General features: G+C 43.0%; 1 pseudogene; it reads left to right on the forward strand.

Annotated features, from left to right (window-relative positions):
- LOC124616299 overlaps positions 1 to 16,599 on the forward strand; it is a 152,198-nt pseudogene extending 135,599 nt beyond the window's left edge.
- The last annotated feature ends 4,512 nt before the right edge of the window (positions 16,600 to 21,111 follow it).

Below are 21,111 nucleotides of genomic sequence, written 5' to 3' on the forward strand. Positions count from 1 at the left end.
AAGAATGTCTACGGAGACCTGGACCTGAACAAAAGCACGATGAGATGTTGGGCGGGACGTCTGACGTCATCGCAACAAGGTCGCACAAACCTGTCCTTCGTCCCATGTGCCAGCTGGCAGCATACTACTTTCCTTACAATGTTGGAACGTGCGGAGAGTTTCATTCGAGATGATCGACGAATCAATAACACTTTGTTGCATAGCTGAACGTCTCTCTTTGTGGTAATGACACACTCGTCCTCCAGCTGGGGTACTCCAAGGTGTGTGGCTGCTGGGTTCCTCGCGCCTGACAGGGGACCACTAAGAGTGTGTTAGTAGTATAAAAAATGCGAACGGACTTCTCCTTCTCCATGATAACGCAAGGCCATATACAAGTCTGCGTATCCGAAAGTAACTCATAAAATTTCGTTGGACTCTTCTTCCTCACGCATTCTACAGCCTTGATCTCGTACCTTCCGACTTCCATCTCTTAGGCCCAATGAAGGAAGCACTCCGTAGGAAGCAGTACGTGGAGCATGGGAGATTATTGCTGAAACAAGGCGTTGACTCCGACGTTCACCAGAAGAGTGGTACCATGCGGGCGTAGAAGTCCTCTCACTAAGGTGGCGTAAGGCTGTCGCACTGAACGAAGATTATGTTGAAAAATAAGGTTTTATAGCCGAAAGATGGTTCAAATGGCTCTGAGCACTATGGGACTTAACATCTGAGGTCATCAGTCCCCTAGAACTTAGAACTACTTAAATCTAACTGACCTAGGGACACCACACACATCCATGCCCGAGGCAGGATTCGAACCTGCGACCGTAGCAGTCGCGCGTTTCCGGACTGGAGCGCCTAGAAACGCTCGGCCAACGCGGCCGGCTTTATAGCCAAAAGAATCAGGAATAATATGGTGTACTGGAAACCTGATTAAAGTCAATCTTCTTTAAGAAAAAAATGTGTTGCATTACTTATTGAACACCGCTCGCATATCAGTGAGTCACAGGTGGAATCTGTCAGCTCATACATGTACCTGAGTGTAACAATTTGTAGAGATATGAGGTAGAACGATCTCATGATCTGAGTCGTAAGTAAAGCAGGAGGCAGATTGTGGTTCATTGGTAAAATACTAGGGAAATACCATCAGTCTACACGCTGCCTCCATACAAAACACTATCATTCTAGAATATCGTTGAAGTGTGTGGGACCCGTACCAAAAAAACCGAGCGAGGTGGTACAGTAGTTTTGCAGACTGGACTCACATTTCGGAGGACGATGGTCTAAATCCACTTCCGGTCATCCAGATTTAGGCTTTCAGCAATATCCTTAAAAAGCTCCAGGCAAATACGGGGATGATTCCTTTCAAAGGGCACCGCTGGTTTCCTTCGCCATCCATATAAAACAATCCGAGCTTGGCTCCGTCCCAGCTCGTTGTCGACGGGACGTCCAAATAGGACTGCCAGCGAATATTGAAGAGGCGCAAAGGCGAGCAGCCGAAATAGTCACAGATTCGTTCGATTCATTAAAGAATGTGACGAATCTGAAGGAATTGAAATGGTAGACGATGAGCAGAATTATTATTTAATTTAGGGGCGACTAGACACTTCAACAATAACAGCAAACAACAGGATTAGCGTTTCCACAACTTAACAAATAGCCTCTAGTTCCCTAATGTTACATCAATGCCCGTTCCCATCTGGCCATGGTTGATTGGCTAATGGAGATGGGTGCCTTCAATAACTGCTTACACAACATCAATAATTTACGTAGTTTATTAGTAATAGTTCACCAAAGACAACAACTCTTAAAACACTTTATAAAAGACTGATTAAGTAACCCTTCCTTTGGGTAATAACTTCTCAACCAATAACAGTAGCAAACATCACTTCCAAATAAAAACTTACAGAATCGTAATGGTAGAATGGTACCTTTCGAACTTCAAAATTAAGTTTCATTTAACACGCTGTTTTAAAAACGTATACAAAACTCACAGTTAACAGATATGGCAAATTGCTGTATTTATAACCCGCTGAACTATAGCGCAGAACTGACAATTTCAAAACTATCCAATGAGTAATCCTGGTAACAAAATTATATTCACAAATAAGAAATATAATAACTTTATGACAACGCCCATCCGGATTGGCCACACTTTTACACACTCGTCAGTTCCTCTGAAAAGTGACAGTTACTGCTCAATCTCCACACAGTTAAGCAAACTAACACCGCAGAAGTTACTGTAGGTTAATACACGTACCATATTCCACTACTTTCTTCTTCAGTATCATGACATCCTTATTGTGGTCGAACATAATAGCACAGCGTGTTCAGAGTGGGCCGACACTGTTTTGTTTATCTGCCGTGGCAAAACACCCACAAACGAAATCGGCCACAGCTCGCCGTAATTCCGTCCATACAATTGCAGAGCCCACGACTTATCGTTCCACAGCAGCGTTGAGTTCCCAAGCGTCTCGGTTTCACCATTAGTCCACAACCAGACTGCCAAAATTATTAAATGCACAATTCGGACCATCCGCACCCCAATACTCTGCCGTTCTGTCCATCTCGCTCGGTACTCTCCAACCCTCCTCTCCTCGTCGCCAGAGAGCCACTCCCCGCCAACTCGGCGCCCCAATGTCTCTGGCGAGTCCAATATCGACCTTAACACTCGCGGCCGGAACAGAATCGTGCCGAAAATCGGCACAACGCTTGAAACAAACGTAAAGTATCCCTTAAAAATGCTTGCAAAGTTTCTGGCACCAACTTTAAGTGAAGAATCTAGGAATATATTACAAAGCCAAATGCATAGGTACATAGACATCACGAAAACAAGATTAGAGTAATTGCAGCCCCCGCACAGAGGCAATTAAAAGCCTTAATTCATGTGGTACAGAGGTAATTATCCTCCGCCTTGTACTTCACAATGATTTGAAGAGTGTAGATGTACGAGGGGCGTCCAGTAAGTAATGCAACACATTTTCTTCTGGAAGAAGGTTGGTTTTATTCGGGAGTCCAATACAGCATGTAATTCACCACTCTTTTGGCTACAAAGCCCTGTTTTTTTAATTTAGTCTCCGTTCAATGCGACGGACTTACACCATCTTACTGGGAGGGCCTATATACCCGCATTGTACCACAATGCTGGTCTATGTCGTGGCTAACATCTTACTGTATAAATAACATCCCCATCACCCATGTACTGCTTCGTGCGGATTGCATCCTTCATTAGGCCAAACAGATGTAAGTCGGAAGGTGCGAGATCTGTAGGGTGAATGAGGAAGAACAATCAAATTAAGTCTTGTGAGCTCGTTTCGAGTGCGCAGACTTGTGAGAGGCCCCACATTGTCATGATAAAAGAGAAGTTCGTTTACATTTTTGTGGCGTCAAACATGTTGAAGTTGTTTCTTGAATTTCATGACAGTTGCAAAATACACTGCAGAGTTGATCGTTCCATCATGAGGGTGGGGCCGGCCGAAGTGGCCGTGCGGTTAAAGGCGCTGCAATCTGGAACCGCAAGACCGCTACGGTCGCAGGTTCGAATCCTGCCTCGGGCATGGATGTTTGTGATGTCCTTAGCTTAGTTAGGTTTAACTAGTTCTAAGATCTAGGGGACTAATGACCTCAGCAGTTGCCATTTGAACCATGAGGGTGGGCATCAAACAGAATAAACCCTTCAGAGTCAAAGAAGACAGTTGCCATGACTTTCCGGCTAAGGGTGCATCTTTAAACTAGAACTACTTAAACGTAACCAACCTAAGGACATCACACACATCCATTCCCGAGGCAGGATTCGAACTTGCGACCGTAGCGGTCTCGCGGTTCCAGACTGAAGCGCCTAGAACCGCTCGGCCACAGCTGTCGGCGAACTCACGACCGGATGTTTTAGCTGCCGATAATTCTTCCTGGTTGTATGGGCGTGGTTCATGGAACTCTTCTATCCCTGACGTTTCGTCCAAAGCTGCGTTGGACATCTTCGGAGGTGCTCCTGGTTGTGCTGAGTCTTGCCGACTGACGAGTCGAAGAACGGCCTAAATACCGTGGAAAGTAGGCGTGGTCTGGATTTCAAGTGATAGCGGGGATAAACCTTGTCAAGGATAAAATATAACTATCGATCATATCACGTCAAAGATAAAAACTTATCGATTGTGTAGCGCCGTTGTCCATATATCGCAACTTCTTTTCTGTTAAAGTTATCCACATGTTTATATATTTCGATGGCAGTTTGAAACATCAAGTCTTTCGGAAGGTTACACATACCGACAGATACTTGCACATGGATTCCAATCATCATCCACAACAGAAAACAGGTGTAATTGAAAGCCTTGTGGACAGAGCTAAAAGGATTTGTGCGCCGGAATACCTGTACGCCGAGTTAAAACATCTAAAGCAGGCTTTTGAGAAGAATGGGTACTCTAGAAAGGAAATAGATAGAATTTTGCGATCGAGTAACAGGAGACTTAAGGACAGCGATAGGACACAGCGATGGAAGAACACGGTTTCTCTACCATTCACCAAAATACTAACGGATCAAATGGGCAAGATTTTAAGGAAACATAACGTTCGACCGATTTTCAGACCAACTAAGAAAAAGGCCAAGCACTTCGTTCCGTTAAGGATAAACGTCCCCCTCTGTCTGCAAGTGGTATATACAAGATTCCGTGTACATGTGGTAGGGTCTACATTGGAGTTACAAAGAGAAGTGTGAATACACTGTTGAAGGAAAATAAAAGTCTTTGCCGACTAGGGAAAACAGACAAGTCAGTGGCGGCGGAACATGCTCTTCAGTCGGGTGATCACGTAGTAAATTTTCGGAAACTAAATATTTACGTACTATGACGAACTATTATCCACGGCTATATAGAGAAGCCATCGAAATATATAAACATGGGGATAATTTTAACAAAAAAGAGAAAGCTATTAAACTCAGCGATATGTGGACAGTGGCGCTACAGAATCGATAAATTTTTATCTTTGACGTACTATGGTCGATAGGTATATTTTATCCTTGACAAGATTTATCTCTGCTATGACGTGAAATCCAGATCACGCCCACTTTCCACGGTATTTAGGCCGTTCTTCGACATCCGACTCGTAGGTCGACAAGACTCAGCAGAACTAGGAGCACCTCCGAAGATGTCCAACGTAGCTTTGGACGAAACGTCGGGCATAGAAGAGTTCCATGGACCACGGCCATACAACCCGGAAGAATTCTCGGCGGACGAATCCATGTTTCATCGCCGGTGACGATATTCGACAAAAAATTGTCACGATAAACCTGTAACGGGCAAGCAACTACGCGCAAATGGTCTTCGTTGCGCTTTACAGTCTTCTGTTGAGTACCCCAGCTGGTGGACGAGTGTGTCAGCACCAGCAAAGACGTCCAGCAATGCAGCTAGGCGTTTCATTGTGATCCGTCGACAACCTCACGTTCCTACATTGCAGGAGTAACAGCTGTGTGCGGCCGGCGGGCACGTGGGATGTCGGAGAGGTTTGCGCGGCCTTGTTGCGATGATGACAGACGCCTCGCACAACGACTCACCGCCTCAGATCTCCTTAGACATTTTGCAAGAGCCTGTGAATATCTGCGATGCACTGATTTTCCGCCAATAGAATCTCAATGACAGCTCTCAGCTTGGAACGCAGCTTCGTACCAGACGCCACGTTGAAGGTTACATGCAGCGCCGCCTCGTATCGGAACTTAATACAACAAATTCCGCATATTTTCAAGCGAAATAGGCTTAGAGAAAGATGTGTTGTATTACTTATTGAACGCCCTCTGTAGATGCGGAAGTAATTCTGCAACCTGTACTAGTATTTGAAAGACCAAGAAACTGATTACTTCCAGCATGATAGATGGGAATATGCAGCAACTTAATATGACTCAATAAAATTACAAAGCAACTTACTATGACTCAATAAAATTACAAAGACGTCAAAGTTGCACAGAAGTTTGATTTTATTTTAAAGGCGTACAGTTTCGGATTTTTGTAGTCCATTATGTTGATTGCTTGATAATGGACTATAAAGGTCCGAAACTGGTCGCCATTTAAACAGAACCTAAGGTATGTGCAACTTCGAGGGTTTTGTTATTTTATTGAACCAAATAACAACTTAGCTCGCCAACTAAATTATCAATTCCGAATGAAAAGAAGACAATAGGCCTAATATGTCATTTTTTCTGTTTTCCGTCTTTCCTTTAGTTGCTTTAAATTCTTGGAGGTAGGTGGCATAAATGCAACCAGTTAAAGGTAGTTTGTTTGTTGCCATACGCGTTTCTCTTCATTTATTTGGGAAGCATCATCAGTGGCCTGTATTATTTGTTTCCTTTTTTTATATACAACAAACGTATTATGTGGTAGATATAATATACTGCTATATTAATATTTGGTTGTGCCTTTTTCTCTTTTTTTAGGTTAAAATCAACTTTTGTAGCATAAAGCTCGTAAGTAACCCAAACGATAAGTTCACACTACGAAATTCGTGCTACAAAAGTTGATTTTAACCTAAAACACAAGAGAAAGACATTACAAAATGTAAAACAACAGTTTATTATATCTACCACATTATACGTTTATTGCATGTAAAAAAAAGAAAGCATGTATTACAGGCCGCTGATGATGCTTCCCAAAAAAATGAAGCGAAACGCGTATGGCAACAAACAAACTGCCTTTAATTGGTTGCATAGACGGTACATACCTGCGAGAAGATAGTTGTTGTTGTTGTGGTCTTCAGTCCTGAGACTGGTATCATGCAGCTCTCCATGCTACCCTATCCTGTGCAAGCTTCTTCATCTCCCAGTACCTACTGCAACCTATATCCTTCTGAATCTGCTTAGTGTATTAATCTCTTGGTCTCTCTCTACGATTTTTACCCTCCACGCTGCCCTCCAATGCTAAATTTGTGATCCCTTGGTGCCTCAGAACATGTGCTACTAACCGGTCCCTCCTTTTTGTCAAGTCGTGCCATAAACTCCTCTTCTCCCCAATTCTATTCAATACTTCATCATTAGTTATGTGATCTACCCATCTAATCTTCAGCATTCTTCTGTAGCACCACATTTCGAAAGCTTCTAGTCTCTTCGTGTCCAAACTATTTATCGTCCATGTTTCACTTCCATACATGGCTACACTCCATACAAATACTTTCAGAAACGACTTCCTGACACTAAATCAATACTCGATGTTAACAAATTTCTCTTCTTCAGAAACGCTTTCCTTGCCATTGCCAGTCTACATATTATCTTCTCTACTTCGACCATCATCAGTTATTTTGCTCCCAAATAGCAAAACTCCATTACTACTTTAAGTGTCTCATTTCCTAATTCCCGCAGCATCACCCGATTTAATTCGACTACGCTCCAATATCATCGTTTTGCTTTTGTTGATGTTCAGGCTACAACCCTGTCTCACTCCCTTCCAAACCACTGCTTCCCTTTCATGTCCCTCGACTCTTATAATTGCCATCTGGTTTCTGTACAAATTGCAAATAGCCTTTCGCTCCCTGTATTTTACCCCTGCCACCTTTAGAATTTGAAAGAGAGTATTCCAGTCAACATTGTCAATAGCTTTCTCTAACTCTACAAATGCTAGAAACGTAGGTTTGCCTTTCCTTAATCTTTCTTCTAAGATAAGTCGTAAGGTCAGTATTGCTTCACGTGTTCCAATATTTCTAAGGAATCCAAACTGATCTTCCCCGAGGCCGGCTTCTACCAGTTTTTCCATTCGTCTGTAAAGAACTCGTGTTAGTATTTTGCAGCTGTGACTTATTAAACCGATAATTCGATAATTTTCACATCTGTCAACACCTGCTTTCTTTGGGATTGGAATTATTATATTCTTCTTGAAGTCTGAGGGTACTTCGCCTGTCTCATACATCTTGCTCACCAGATGGTAGAGTTTTGTCTGGCTCTCCCAAGGCCGTCAGTAGTTCTAATGGGATGTTGTCTACTCTCGGGGCCTTGTTTCGACTCAGGTCTTTCAGTGCTCTGTCAAACTCTTCACACAGTATCGTATCTCCCATTTCATCTTAATCTACATCCTTTTGCATTTCCATAATATTGCTTTCCAGTACGTCGCCCTTGTATAGACCCTCTATATACTCCTTCCACCTTTCTGCGGTGGTGGTGGTGGTTAGTGTTTAACGTCCCGTCGACAACGAGGTCATTAGAGACGGAGCGCAAGCTCGGGTTAGGGAAGGATTGGGAAGGAAATCGGCCGTGCCCTTTCAAAGGAACCATCTCGGCATTCGCCTGAAACGATTTAGGGGAATCACGGAAAACCTAGATCAGGATGGCCGGAGACGCGATTGAACCGTCGTCCTCCCGAATGCGAGTCCAGTGTGCTAACCACTGCGCCACCTCGCTCGGTCCACCTTTCTGCTTTCCCTTCTTTGATTAGAACTGGGTTTCCATCTGAGCTCTTGATATTCATACAAGTGGTTCTCTTTTCTCCAAAGGTCTCTTTAATTTTCCTGTAGGCAGTATTTATCTTACCCATTGTGAGATAAGCCTCTACATCCTTACATTTGTCCTCTAGCCATCCCTGCTTAGCCATTTTGCACTTCTTGTCGATCTCATTTTTGAGACGTTTGTATTCCTTTTTGCCTGCTTCATTTACTGCATTTTTATATTTTCCCCTTTCATCAATTAAATTCAATATTTCTTCTGTTACCCAAGGATTTCTACTAGCCCACGTCTTTTTGCCTACTTGATCGCCTGCTGCCTTCACTACTTCATCGCTCAGAGCTACCCATTCTTCTTCTACTGTACTACTTCTTGTCCCATTCCTGTCAATTGTTCCCTTATGCTTTCCATGAAACTCTGTACAACCTCTGGTTTAGTCAGTTTATCCAGGTCCCATCTCCTTAATTCCCCACCTTTTTGCAGTTTCTTCAGTTATAATATGTCTTACAATTTAAAACCTGGTCCCTAAATCTCTGTCTTACCATTATACACTCCTGGAAATTGAAATAAGAACACCGTGAATTCATTGTCCCAGGAAGGGGAAACTTTATTGACACATTCCTGGGGTCAGATACATCACATGATCACACTGACAGAGCCACAGGCACATAGACACAGGCAACAGAGCATGCACAATGTCGGCACTAGTACAGTGTATATCCACCTTTCGCAGCAATGCAGGCTGCTATTCTCCCATGGAGACGATCGTAGAGATGCTGGATGTAGTCCTGTGGAACGGCTTGCCATGCCATTTCCACCTGGCGCCTCAGTTGGACCAGCGTTCGTGCTGGACGTGCAGACCGCGTGAGACGACGCTTCATCCAGTCCCAAACATGCTCAATGGGGGACAGATCCGGAGATCTTGCTGGCCAGGGTAGTTGACTTACACCTTCTAGAGCACGTTGGGTGGCACGGGATACATGCGGACGTGCATTGTCCTGTTGGAACAGCAAGTTCCCTTGCCGGTCTAGGAATGGTAGAACGATGGGTTCGATGACGGTTTGGATGTACCGTGCACTATTCAGTGTCCCCTCGACGATCACCAGTGGTGTACGGCCAGTGTAGGAGATCGCTCCCCACACCATGATGCCGGGTGTTGGCCCTGTGTGCCTCGGTCGTATGCAGTCCTGATTGTGGCGCTCACCTGCACGGCGCCAAACACGCATACGACCATCATTGGCACCAAGGCAGAAGCGACTCTCATTGCTGAAGACGACACGTCTCCATTCGTCCCTCCATTCACGCCTGTCGCGACACCACTGGAGGCGGGCTGCACGATGTTGGGGCGTGAGCGGAAGACGGCCTAACCGTGTGCGGGACCGTAGCCCAGCTTCATGGAGACGGTTGCGAATGGTCCTCGCCGATACCCCAGGAGCAACAGTGTCCCTAATTTGCTGGGAAGTGGCGGTGCGGTCCCCTACGGCACTGCGTAGGATCCTACGGTCTTGGCGTGCATCCGTGCGTCGCTGCGGTCCGGTCCCAGGTCGACGGGCACGTGCACCTTCCGCCGACCACTGGCGACAACATCGATGTACTGTGGAGACCTCACGCCCCACGTGTTGAGCAATTCGGCGGTACGTCCACCCGGCCTCCCGCATGCCCACTATACGCCCTCGCTCAAAGTCCGTCAACTGCACATACGGTTCACGTCCACGCTGTCGCGGCATGCTACCAGTGTTAAAGACTGCGATGGAGCTCCGTATGCCACGGCAAACTGGCTGACACTGACGGCGGCGGTGCACAAATGCTGCGCAGCTAGCGCCATTCGACGGCCAACACCGCGGTTCCTGGTGTGTCCGCTGTGCCGTGCGTGTGATCATTGCTTGTACAGCCCTCTCGCAGTGTCCGGAGCAAGTATGGTGGGTCTGACACACCGGTGTCAATGTGTTCTTTTTTCCATTTCCAGGAGTGTATAATCTACCTGATACATTCTAGTATCTCCAGGATTCTTCCATGTATACAACCTTCTTTAATGATTCTTGAACCAAGTGTTAGCTATGATTAAGTTATGGTCCGCATCTCGTGGTCGTGCGGTAGCGTTCTCGCTTCCCACGCCCAGGTTCCCGGGTTCGATTCCCGGCGGGGTCAGGGATTTTCTCTGCCTCGTGATGGCTGGGTGTTGTGTGATGTCCTTAGGTTAGTTAGGTTTAAGTAGTTCTAAGTTCTAGGGGACTGATGACCATAGATGTTAAGTCCCATAGTGCTCAGAGCCATTTTTTTGATTAAGTTATGCTCTGTGCAAAACTCTACCAGGCGGCTTCCTCTTTCATTTCTTAGCCCCAATCCATATTCACCTACTAGTCTCGAATTCCAGTCACCCATGAATGTTAAATTTTCGTCTCCCTTCACTACCTTAACAATTTCTTTTATCTCATCATACATTTGATCAATTTCTTCATCTGCAGAGCTAGTTGGCATATAAACTTGTACTACTGTAGTAGGCGTGGACTTCGTGTCTATCTTGGCCACAATAATGCGTTCACTATGCTGTTTGTAGTATCTTATCCGCACTCCTATTTTTTTATGCATTATTAAACCTACTCCTGCATTACCCCTATTTTATTTTGTATTTATAACCCTGTATTCACCTGACCAAAAGTCTTGTTCCTCCTGCCACCGAACTTCACTAATTCCCACTATATCTAACTTTAATATATCCATTTTCCTTTTTTAATTTTCTAACCTACCTGCCCGATTAAGGGATCTGACATTCCACGCTCCGATCCGTAGAACGCCAGTTTTCTTTCTCCTGATAACGACGTCCTCCTGAGTAGTCCCCGCCTGGAGATCCGAATGGGGGACTATTTTACCTCCGGAATATTTTACCCAAGAGGACGCCATCATCATTTAACCATACAGTAAAGGTGCATGCCCTCGGGTAAAATTACGGCCGTAGTTTCCCCTTGCTTTCAGCCGTTCGCAGTACCAGCACAGCAAGGCTGTTTCGGTTGATTTTACGAGGCCAGATCAGTCAGTCAACAAGACTGTTGCCCCTGCAACTACTGAAAAGGCTGCTGGCCCTCTTCAGGAATCACACGTTTGTCTGGCCTCTCAACAGATACCCCTCCGTTGTGGTTGCGCCTATGGTACGGCTATCTATATCGCTGAGGCATGCAAGCCTCCCCACCGACGACAAGGTCCATGGTTCATGGCGGTGTGGTGCGGGGGTGGGGGGGAAATAGTAATTGTTCTATAACCTGTGATTTCAGCATATTCAGTTCTTCGAGTATGGCCGTAATTTCTTGGACATCCACATCTACTTCCACACTCCGCAACTCAGCTTATGGTACAAAAGGGCTAACACTACCATATCCCCCTTTCCTGTTCCATTCGAGAATGGTACGTGGAAGGAATTAGAAATGTTGGTAAGTTTCCTTAAGAGGGCCAATTTCTCTGATTTTCCCGTTGAAGTGAGGGGTGGGGAGTAATATGTTGCCTGACGTTTCTTGGTCTTTACGGTGTAGGAAAGCGTATCACCTTCCTGTTGTAGCGTATACTCCTGGAATCTGATAAGACCCTCCGCGGCGATCTTGTGCTTACTACACGATTCCTTGACAAAACGAGCAGCTCTTCTTCGGATCATCTCTAAGTCTTCCCCCTTCCTGGTAAGGACTTTGTCATATTTAATAACCTAAGCCTTCCCTTTTTTGAGATATGTAGTCTATTTTACACCCTTTGTGATGTTGCAACATTTTCTGTAATTTTTTTCATTCTGTTTTGGGCGGCTTGCTTTTTTGTTTGCCGCCAATATTCTTTAGTCTTTCCACCATATTTTTTTCTTTCTTATTTCATAATTGTTCTCAGGCTGCTACTGGATTCAGATACATCTAGATTTAACACTTTCCTTCTGGAAATATCTCTTTCTGCTGCTTCTTTTACTTTTATTTTGTGCATATCTAAATGCCTTAACTTCTCAGATTCAGTCCATTCTTAACGTTTTTCCGAGAGATGCTTCAATATCTGTTTTCTCAGTGTACTGTCACTCATCATGTATAAACGAACAAACGAAAACCAGCCTTCTTTTTCTCACTATTAAAATGTTTAAGTGGAGCAAGAACAGGACCCCATACAAATTACACGATGGATTTTTATCAGAATTTTTATAGCCAAATGAAGAGTAGTGAATCAGCAAATGAGGTCTAAAATCGATCAGCGTGAGGTCTCATTTTGCAAAAAAGAAAAAAAATTGTTTGAAAGTAAACAGAATGGCTTTGAAAAAATTATTTAGGGATTTGTGGGAAAATTTCACAATGGATTTTTAGCCGAATTTTCACAGCCAAAGAAAGATAGATAAATTGACAGGAGGGTCTCAGACTGACCAGAGTGAGATCTAGTTTTGAAAAATGGTTCAAATGGCTCTGAGCACTATGCGACTTAACTTCTGAGGTCATCAGTCGCCTAGAACTTAGAACTACTTAAACCTAACTAACCTAAGGACACCACACACATCCATGCCCGAGGCAGGATTCGAACCTGCGACCGTAGCGGTCGCTCGGCTCCAGTCTGTAGCGCCTAGAACCGCACGGCAACTCCGACCGGTTGTAGTTTTGAAAAAAAAGTGTAATTGATTGAGAATTATAAGGGTAATTAATATAAACTTAGTTAGCGATTTGAGAGAAAAATTGAAATATCTGACGAACACTGCTCTAGCTATGTACGAATAAATGAAGTGTCAAAAAATATCCAGTCGCAAGATGAAGTGAAATATCTTCGCTTTCGCTTGATCTGCATACCCTTAACAATAACGGAATACCGATCGATATTCAAAAGTTTTCCATTTTACGATTTCTGAAGCAAACTTGAAAATTAAAAAAACTAAAAATAAAAGACAGACATGTTTTCTGACGATTTGTCTGAAATTAAAAAGCAAAACAGATTAGAGAAACATTTGACGTGCTACAATGATGCTCTAAATCACGTACAGCAAATGAGGTGCCGATTGAGAATTAAAGTTCAATGTTTAACATAGGATTTTAGAATTTTAAAGTGCACTATAGGATATTTGTCTGGTAAAATTTCACTCACTGGCCTCCTTACAAAGCATAATTCCGAGGTGGGTGAAATGCTTCTGTAATCTGCTTTATTTCTTATTTTAAGACAAATCATTTATCAAAACATTGGAGAAATTTTCAAACTTTTCCCTTTTGTTTATAGTAATGTTCTCTATTTAAATATATTTCGTTACTATTGCTTAATTTCCAGGCAGCTTCGCGTCTTATTTGTCTCTAGTATTTCTTGTTTGCCTAATTATAATTTAGTGTTAGAAATTCATTACGTAGAGACGTCCAGGTTTTACTACAGCAGTGGTTCCCCACCTGAGGGATAAAATGAAATTTTTTGAAGGGTAAATACAAAAGCATTTGCTTGTGTTTCAGTCACAAGACTAAATTATTTTTATAAGATCGTTACTATTACCACTATTCCCTAAGGCTCTAATACTGATTACATAAGTTAGTCATAATTACATTTTAAAAAAATACTAGCTTTGACTTGTGACGCAACGTCGTGGTGGTTACAGCTTGTGAATCGAATGTATGAACATCATATTCTTCAGACAGTACGTGCACTACACACATACTTTGTACTTTGTAGCCGGCCGAAGTGGCCGTGCGGTTCTAGGCGCTGCAGTCTGGAACCGCGAGACCGCTACGGTCGCAGGTTCGAATCCTGCCTCGGGCATGGATGTGTGTGATGTCCTTAGGTTAGTTAGGTTTAAGTAGTTCTAAGTTCTAGGGGACTAATGTCCTCAGAAGTTGAGTCCCATAGTGCTCAGAGCCATTTTGTACTTTGTACCGTGCATCTACGACAGTAAAATTGAGACACTTCAGCATATGTGACGTATATATCTCATGAAAATGTCTTCGAGTCGTAGATAGTTCCCAGAATGGACCAGAATTTGCTTTATTGTACACTTCGCACCTCCGGGTAGCCGCGTGGTCTAAGCGCCTTGCCACAGTTTGCGCGGCTCCCCCCGTCGGGGGTTCGAGTCCTCCCTCTGGCATGGCTTCGTGTGTTGTCCTTAGCTTAAGTTAGTTTAAGTTAGATTACGTAGTGTGTAAGCCTAGGGACCGAAGACTTCAGCAGTTTGGTCCCATAGCAACTTACCACACATTTAAAATTTTTTTAGATTTGTGCATTTCGCAACATCTAATTCATAGCAGAATAGACCAACAACTATGTAATGGCTACAACATTGCTGTACGGCCTACACTGTATTATCATTATTACTAGTATTTTCATTATTATTATTTTTGTTAATGCCAGTGATTATGTATTAGGAATTGACTTCCTGAAGTCTTACAATTTCTATCAGTTCAAAAGTAAGGAGTCCAACAATCAAATGATTTACGAACAATAAGCATAGTACTAACATTTAACTTGGTTAAGTTTAAACGGGGTGAAAAATGTGAATTAAACAAGTGTTGTTAAGAAGAAGCGTGCTGTGGAGGAAGAATGTTTTGTAGCCCTTGATTAGCCGAGCGGTCTGAGGCGCTGCAGTCATGGGCTGTGCTGCTGGTCCCGGCGGAGGTTCGAGTCCTCCCTTGGGCATGGGTGTGTGTGTTTGTCCTTAGGATAATTTAGGTTAAGTAAAGCTTAGGGGCTGATGACCTTAGCAGTTAAGTCCCATAAGATTTCACACAAATTTGAACATTTTTGAAGCATGTTTTGTAACTAGTGTCTACCCTGAATGCGGATAATTAGCTTTTCTTTTCTAAGAAGGAGATGTAATTAGCAGTCATTGCGAACCGAGAATTGAAGTAAAAAATTGCTTTTTGAAATAAGCAGTATCAATAGTCTCTCAGTCCTTAATCTCAGGTTCAATAAAACGCCTACTGAACAAAAAGTAAATATAATTTATCTTCCGTCATTTTAAAATTTCTCTCCCTTGGCAGAATGGTCATTATGTATCGTTAAGTGATCTGAAATATTGTGTTTGGATGAATTATATGTTGGCAAAGACTATTTTATGAACTAGGGGCTGGCATTTAAGGAAGCATTTTTATACAGAATTATTTTGCCACTTCCCGCTAATGTCGTGGTTTCAGAAACTTTCTGGACGCTCTTTACAAAGCATAGTATTCGGACTAAATCAGTTCCTAAAATCTTTAAGAAAATGTGCCGTAAGATGGAAATCAAATGTCAGTGTCCAGTGTCCAGAATAAGAAATAAAAGGCAAATCATACCGTCACATAGTTGAAATGGCTCTGAGCACTATGGGACTTAACATCTGAGGTCATCAGTCCCCTAGAACTTAAAACTAGTTAAACCTAACTAACCTAAGGACATCACACACATCCATGCCCGAGGCAGGATTCGAATCTGTGACCGTAGCAGTAGCACGGTTCCGGACTGAAGCGCCTAGAACCACTCTGTCACAGCGGTCGGCGTCAGATAGTTCATTATGAGAAAAAGTATGCTGTTAAACCTCTCAGAGTCACAAATTTGGGTGGATGTGATTACGTTACAGATCGCCTTGTTGCAAAGGGTATCAGCGGAGGAATTAAACACAAATATCACTGGATTGGTTGGAAAAGGGTAGGCCCTCTCTCAGGGCCACCTCTGTTTCAAAAAGAGCGTTCCAGATTTTGGTAGATGGTTCCAGAACAGCACACATTGATCTTGATGATGGTAGCTATAACCATAGACACATCCTTGCTATAGAAAACAAGAAAAAATGTAGGCTGATAGAAACATCATCAGATACACCAAGGACTGCAGTTCGAAGGAGATGCCTTTCCCAATGGTGCACTGTAAGTTGGTACACAGTTTCACTTTGTGGAGAAATACCCTGCTTTGGGTGGATTTGTCTTTCATGCTACTGGAACATATGCAACAGTTTTACGAAAAAGAGGTGACAGAGTAATTATACAATTGCCTTCAAAACGAGAAGTCTCTTGCTCAAGAATGCATGGCAACCGTTGGCAGATTATGTAATGTTACGCATGGAAAACTGCAGTTGGGAGCACAATAATAAATGGAGATGTAGGAAACCGGCTACGATCTGGACTAGGCAAAAGAAAGATGGACGCCACAGGTGCCAGAAAAGGCGTCTGCCAGCGTTCAGTGTAATTGGAGAAGTTCCCCCCAAATCTCCAACTCCGATTTGTCTGATACGGAATATTGCTTATTTTATGAACTATACTTTGGTAGAGTTTTGAAGTGTATAATAAGCAACATAAGTATACAGTTTGCCGAATATTAAAATCCGAAATATTTATTTGTTAGTAAATGACAGCACATTTCCGTAAAAAGAAAGTGGTCAATGTGTTCAGATACCGGACTGGTCGGACATTTTCTCCGCTCGGGGACTGCCTGATGTCCTGTTTTCATCATCAGTGATACACAAGTCGCCCAATGTGGCGCCAGCTGAAAAGGCTTGGAACTCGGCAGCCGAATTTCCCCAGGTGGGGACTCACGGAAATTAATGCCACACAATTATTTCATATCTTTTTTTTTCCTCAGAAATTTGAACTTGGTAGGAAGCTAGCAAAACTGAAAAGGGAAATGCAAAGGGACACTCTCTCTAGATATAGTGGGAGTTAGTGAAGTGAAGTGGAAAGAAGATAAGGATTTCTGGTCAGACAGATATAGGGTGATATCAACAGTTGACGAGAATGGTGTTACGGGAGTAGGATTCGGTATCAATGGGAAGGTAAGCCAGAGAGTGATCGCCTGTGAACTGCTCAGAAGGAGGGTTGTTCTCATCAGATTCGACGACAAACCAGCGCCGACGATGATAGTTCAGATATACATGGCAACGTCGTAAGTAGCAGATGGAGAATTTTTCTTATTGAGTCATCAATCTTCCGGCTGGTTTAATGTGGCCCACCATGAGATCCTCTCCTGTGACAACCTTTTCATCTCAGAGAAACACTTACAATCTAATTCCTCAATTATTTGCTTGATGTATTCTAATCTCTGTCTTCCTCTACAGTTCCTACCCTCCACTGCTCCGTCTAGCACCATGGGAGTTATTCCCCGATGTCTTAATAGATATTCTATCGTCTTGTCCCTTTTGCTTGTCAGTGTACTCCATATACAGTAAAACTTCGTTTATCCATTTTTCAAAGGACTACAGAAGAAAATGTATAATTGTGAAGTACGCATATATGAAATGTAGCACCATACCATCAAATTAATTGGTTAAACACAAACGAGAAATCCAGTAAATAAAAATTTACATTCTACAAATCGTTATATAGGTTTACTAGGTACCATACTTAACAAAGATATAAAGAAAAATGTAAACCTCTACACAGAAGAAAACGTCATTTCGTAAAAAGGTCCGTAATTTTTGGTTGTTTTTTCTTTGACGCGGCAATAGCGTACACTGTACCCTCAAAACGGGATAACTCTGTCATTATTTCGTCAGAAACATTGTGGCGCGTCACAAATTGTTTAATTATTTCTAACGTATTTACTGCATCGTTAAACGTCACGGAGGAATGCTGAGACTCTTCTGTATCATCCTCATCGTCAGTTTCTTCCTCGTCCAGATCCCGCGATGCACATTGAACTATCTCAGCGATAGTTATGGGATCTGTAGTGACGAGTTTTACATCGACGTTCACGTAATCCTCAAATGATGCCTGCTCTTCAAGTCGTTCCATTCTTCATCATTAGGTGAAATATCGTCAGTATGATCATTTTCACCATGATCATAGACTTCATTTCCAAATCCGGCTTTTTGGAAATAGTTCCGAATGGTATCGTCTGAAACTCTGTGCCACAAGCTGCAATGTAGTGCATTTCCTATCAGAAGAGACAAATTCATCAATAATTTCTCGAAGTGTTCTTTGGCTCCGGTAGTACAACACGAAATAAACGGCAAGTAAAAATCTTACCTGTAAAGTGTTTATTTTCATTTCTTCCTTTCTTCGATGTTTACACAGCACATGGCATGCTGCACGAGCATTTTGCGATAATGCAACTTGAAATTATGTCTTGCTCCAAGGTCAAGTGGCTGGAGCTCACTAGTGCTATTCGCTGGAAAGAATTCCACGGTCACATTTCTCAAATAGGAAGTAAGGGGAGGATGTGCCGCACGCCTGTCTACGAACTATAAAATCTTCCGGCCTGCTGCACCCATTTTCGCATCGACGCTTAGTAGCCAGCTTTCGAAAACTTTTTTCGTAATCCACGATTTCTTGTTACTAGTGTATTTTGTGGGAAACGTGGCAATGTTCTTAAAACAATGGGTCTTGGCAAAATTTTCTACGGGAGCTGCAAGTCGAGGCCGTAAAGTCGCATGAAAATCCATTTCGGGAATGGACGAGAGTACTTTTCAATATGTGCTCAAGAAAGTGGCTCCTCATATTATGAAGCTAAACACTCTCCTCAGAAATGCTAAATCCGCAAAAGACGGACTTACCATAATACTGCGATTTCTAGCTACTCTAGTTTACAGAACCGGTATAGAGCTCTAATGTTGCAGTACACACTGGCGAAAATAATCTCAGAAACGTTTGAAGTTATCTATAACGCACTGAAGGAGGAATATGTGAAGGCAAATAAATTTAGTACGTACTGCAGTTATGAAAAATTTTGATTTCCACAGAAGTTGTAGATTTTCTCCTTTATATTCTGGGGGTTATATCCTGGTCGTACGTCGTGGCAAATGGCATCCGCAATTTTTTATAGCCTCACTTTTTATTCAGTTTTTGTATTCGGGATGTCGTAAGCTACACAGTGCTTCATCTGCCTCGAATATTTCCATGAATTTCGTTATACAGGGAGTAAATTTTAGGCTAAAAACCAGAATAAATTGAAAAATAAGCTTCAAACGAAAAAATGTGTAGAATCCCGCTGGTGCTAGAATTAGCCCACCAGCCCCTCGGAGGTGAGGCGGTGTGGCGGGCTAATTTTAACACCAGCAGATCTCCCACCACGAAAATAATCAACTTTGGATTGTACACATTTTTTCGTGTGAAGCTTATTTTTCGAGTTATTCTGGTTTGTCAACTTAAAATTTACACCCCGTATATGCGACGCACCATGTCAATTTGGGAGTCATATTGATAAACACTGTGTGTCAGACAGCTGCAGCGATGCTAGCGCTCTAAGCGATTGATTTCTTCATGCAGTAAACTTAAGATGTACGCTTCCTTCGACCAAATCTAAGGCGAGACGCTAGATTTGATCAAAGAAAATTTGACCAATGTCTAACTTTATTACACAATCAAATTTTATAATAGTCTAATATCGGCCTTACCAGTCTACTTCCCGGCAACCTACTCTGAAACACTGCATCATAACGTGTGCACACTGTGCCGGGACACGAAAAAAAAAAACATATAAGTGAGAAAAAGATATAAGTGAAAAACGTATAAATGAAGTTTTACTGTATTCCTTTCCGAGTCTGCGCTGAACCTCCTCATTCCGTACGTTATCAGTCCACCTAATTTTCAACATTCTCCTGTAGGAGTACCACACCTCAAATGCTTCGATTCTCCTCTGTTCTGATTCTCCCACAGTCCATGTTTCATCACCATTCAACGCTGCGCTCCAAAAATACATTCTCAGAAATTTCTTCCTCAAATCAGGGTCTATGTTTGATGCTAGTAGACTTCTCTTGGCCAGGAATGCCCTTTTTTGCCAATGGTAGTCTGCTTTTTAAGTCCTCCTCGCTCCGTCCGTCGCTTAACTTCATCTACTTCCTGATCACCAATTTTAACGTTAAGTTTCTCTCTGTTCCCATTTCTGCTACTTCTCATTACTTTGATCTTATTTCGACGCACTCTTAATCCATATTCTACACTCCTTTGACTATCCTTTCCATTCAGCAGATCCTGTAATTCTTCTTCACTTGCACTGAGGATAGCAATGTTATTTCATTTTAAGAATAAAAATGTCCAAAGAATCGTTTTTGTTGTGTTGGCTCAAGAGCTACTAGGGGAGGCCGAAATGCACGCGTTTTAGCTCACGCGGGCTGGCGTGAGGAGGAAAGAACTATACTAACGTGAGGTCTGGAACATGACAAGGAATGAGCATTCCGAACGCGGACGTAATTAGTTTCATACTTAACTTTAATCCATTAATGATGAACGTCGCTCCTGACGGTACATGATTCACAATATTATCAGTTCAGAATACATTCTTGAAGAATATGGCGCCTTGCTAGGTCGTAGCAAATGACGTAGCTGAAGGCTATGCTAAACTGTCGTCTCTGCAAATGAGAGCGTATGTAGACAGTGAACCATCGCTAGCAAAGTCGGCTGTCCAACTGGGGCGAGTACTAGGGAGTCTCTCTAGACTAGACCTGCCGTGTGGCGGCGCTCGGTCTGCAATCACTGATAGTTGCGAGACGCGGGTCCGACGTATACTCACGGACCGCGGCCGATTTAAATGCTACCACCTAGCAAGTGTGGTGTCAGGCTGTGACACCACAGTTTTCATTCTAAAATTTAGTTAGGTGCTGATGTTGATGATGGTGGGGGAAGGGAGTTGGGACTACCTAATATCGGATTACACTCCGGGGTAAGCGTCTCAGGAATGTTGGGAACCACTGCACTACTGTATTGTAATGCATTGTTTTTCCGTTTCTTGACGTGCACTTTTTATTGCAAATTTCCCTTTGTAAATCGCGAAACGAAGCCGGACTGTGTTAACGCTGAGACCAGCTCGTCGAGAGGTGGACGCCCACTGTGCGGAGCTCTACCTCTAGCACACAT

Source organism: Schistocerca americana, chromosome 5 (assembly GCF_021461395.2).
Source record: "Schistocerca americana isolate TAMUIC-IGC-003095 chromosome 5, iqSchAmer2.1, whole genome shotgun sequence".
NCBI classification, from domain to species: domain Eukaryota; kingdom Metazoa; phylum Arthropoda; class Insecta; order Orthoptera; family Acrididae; genus Schistocerca; species Schistocerca americana.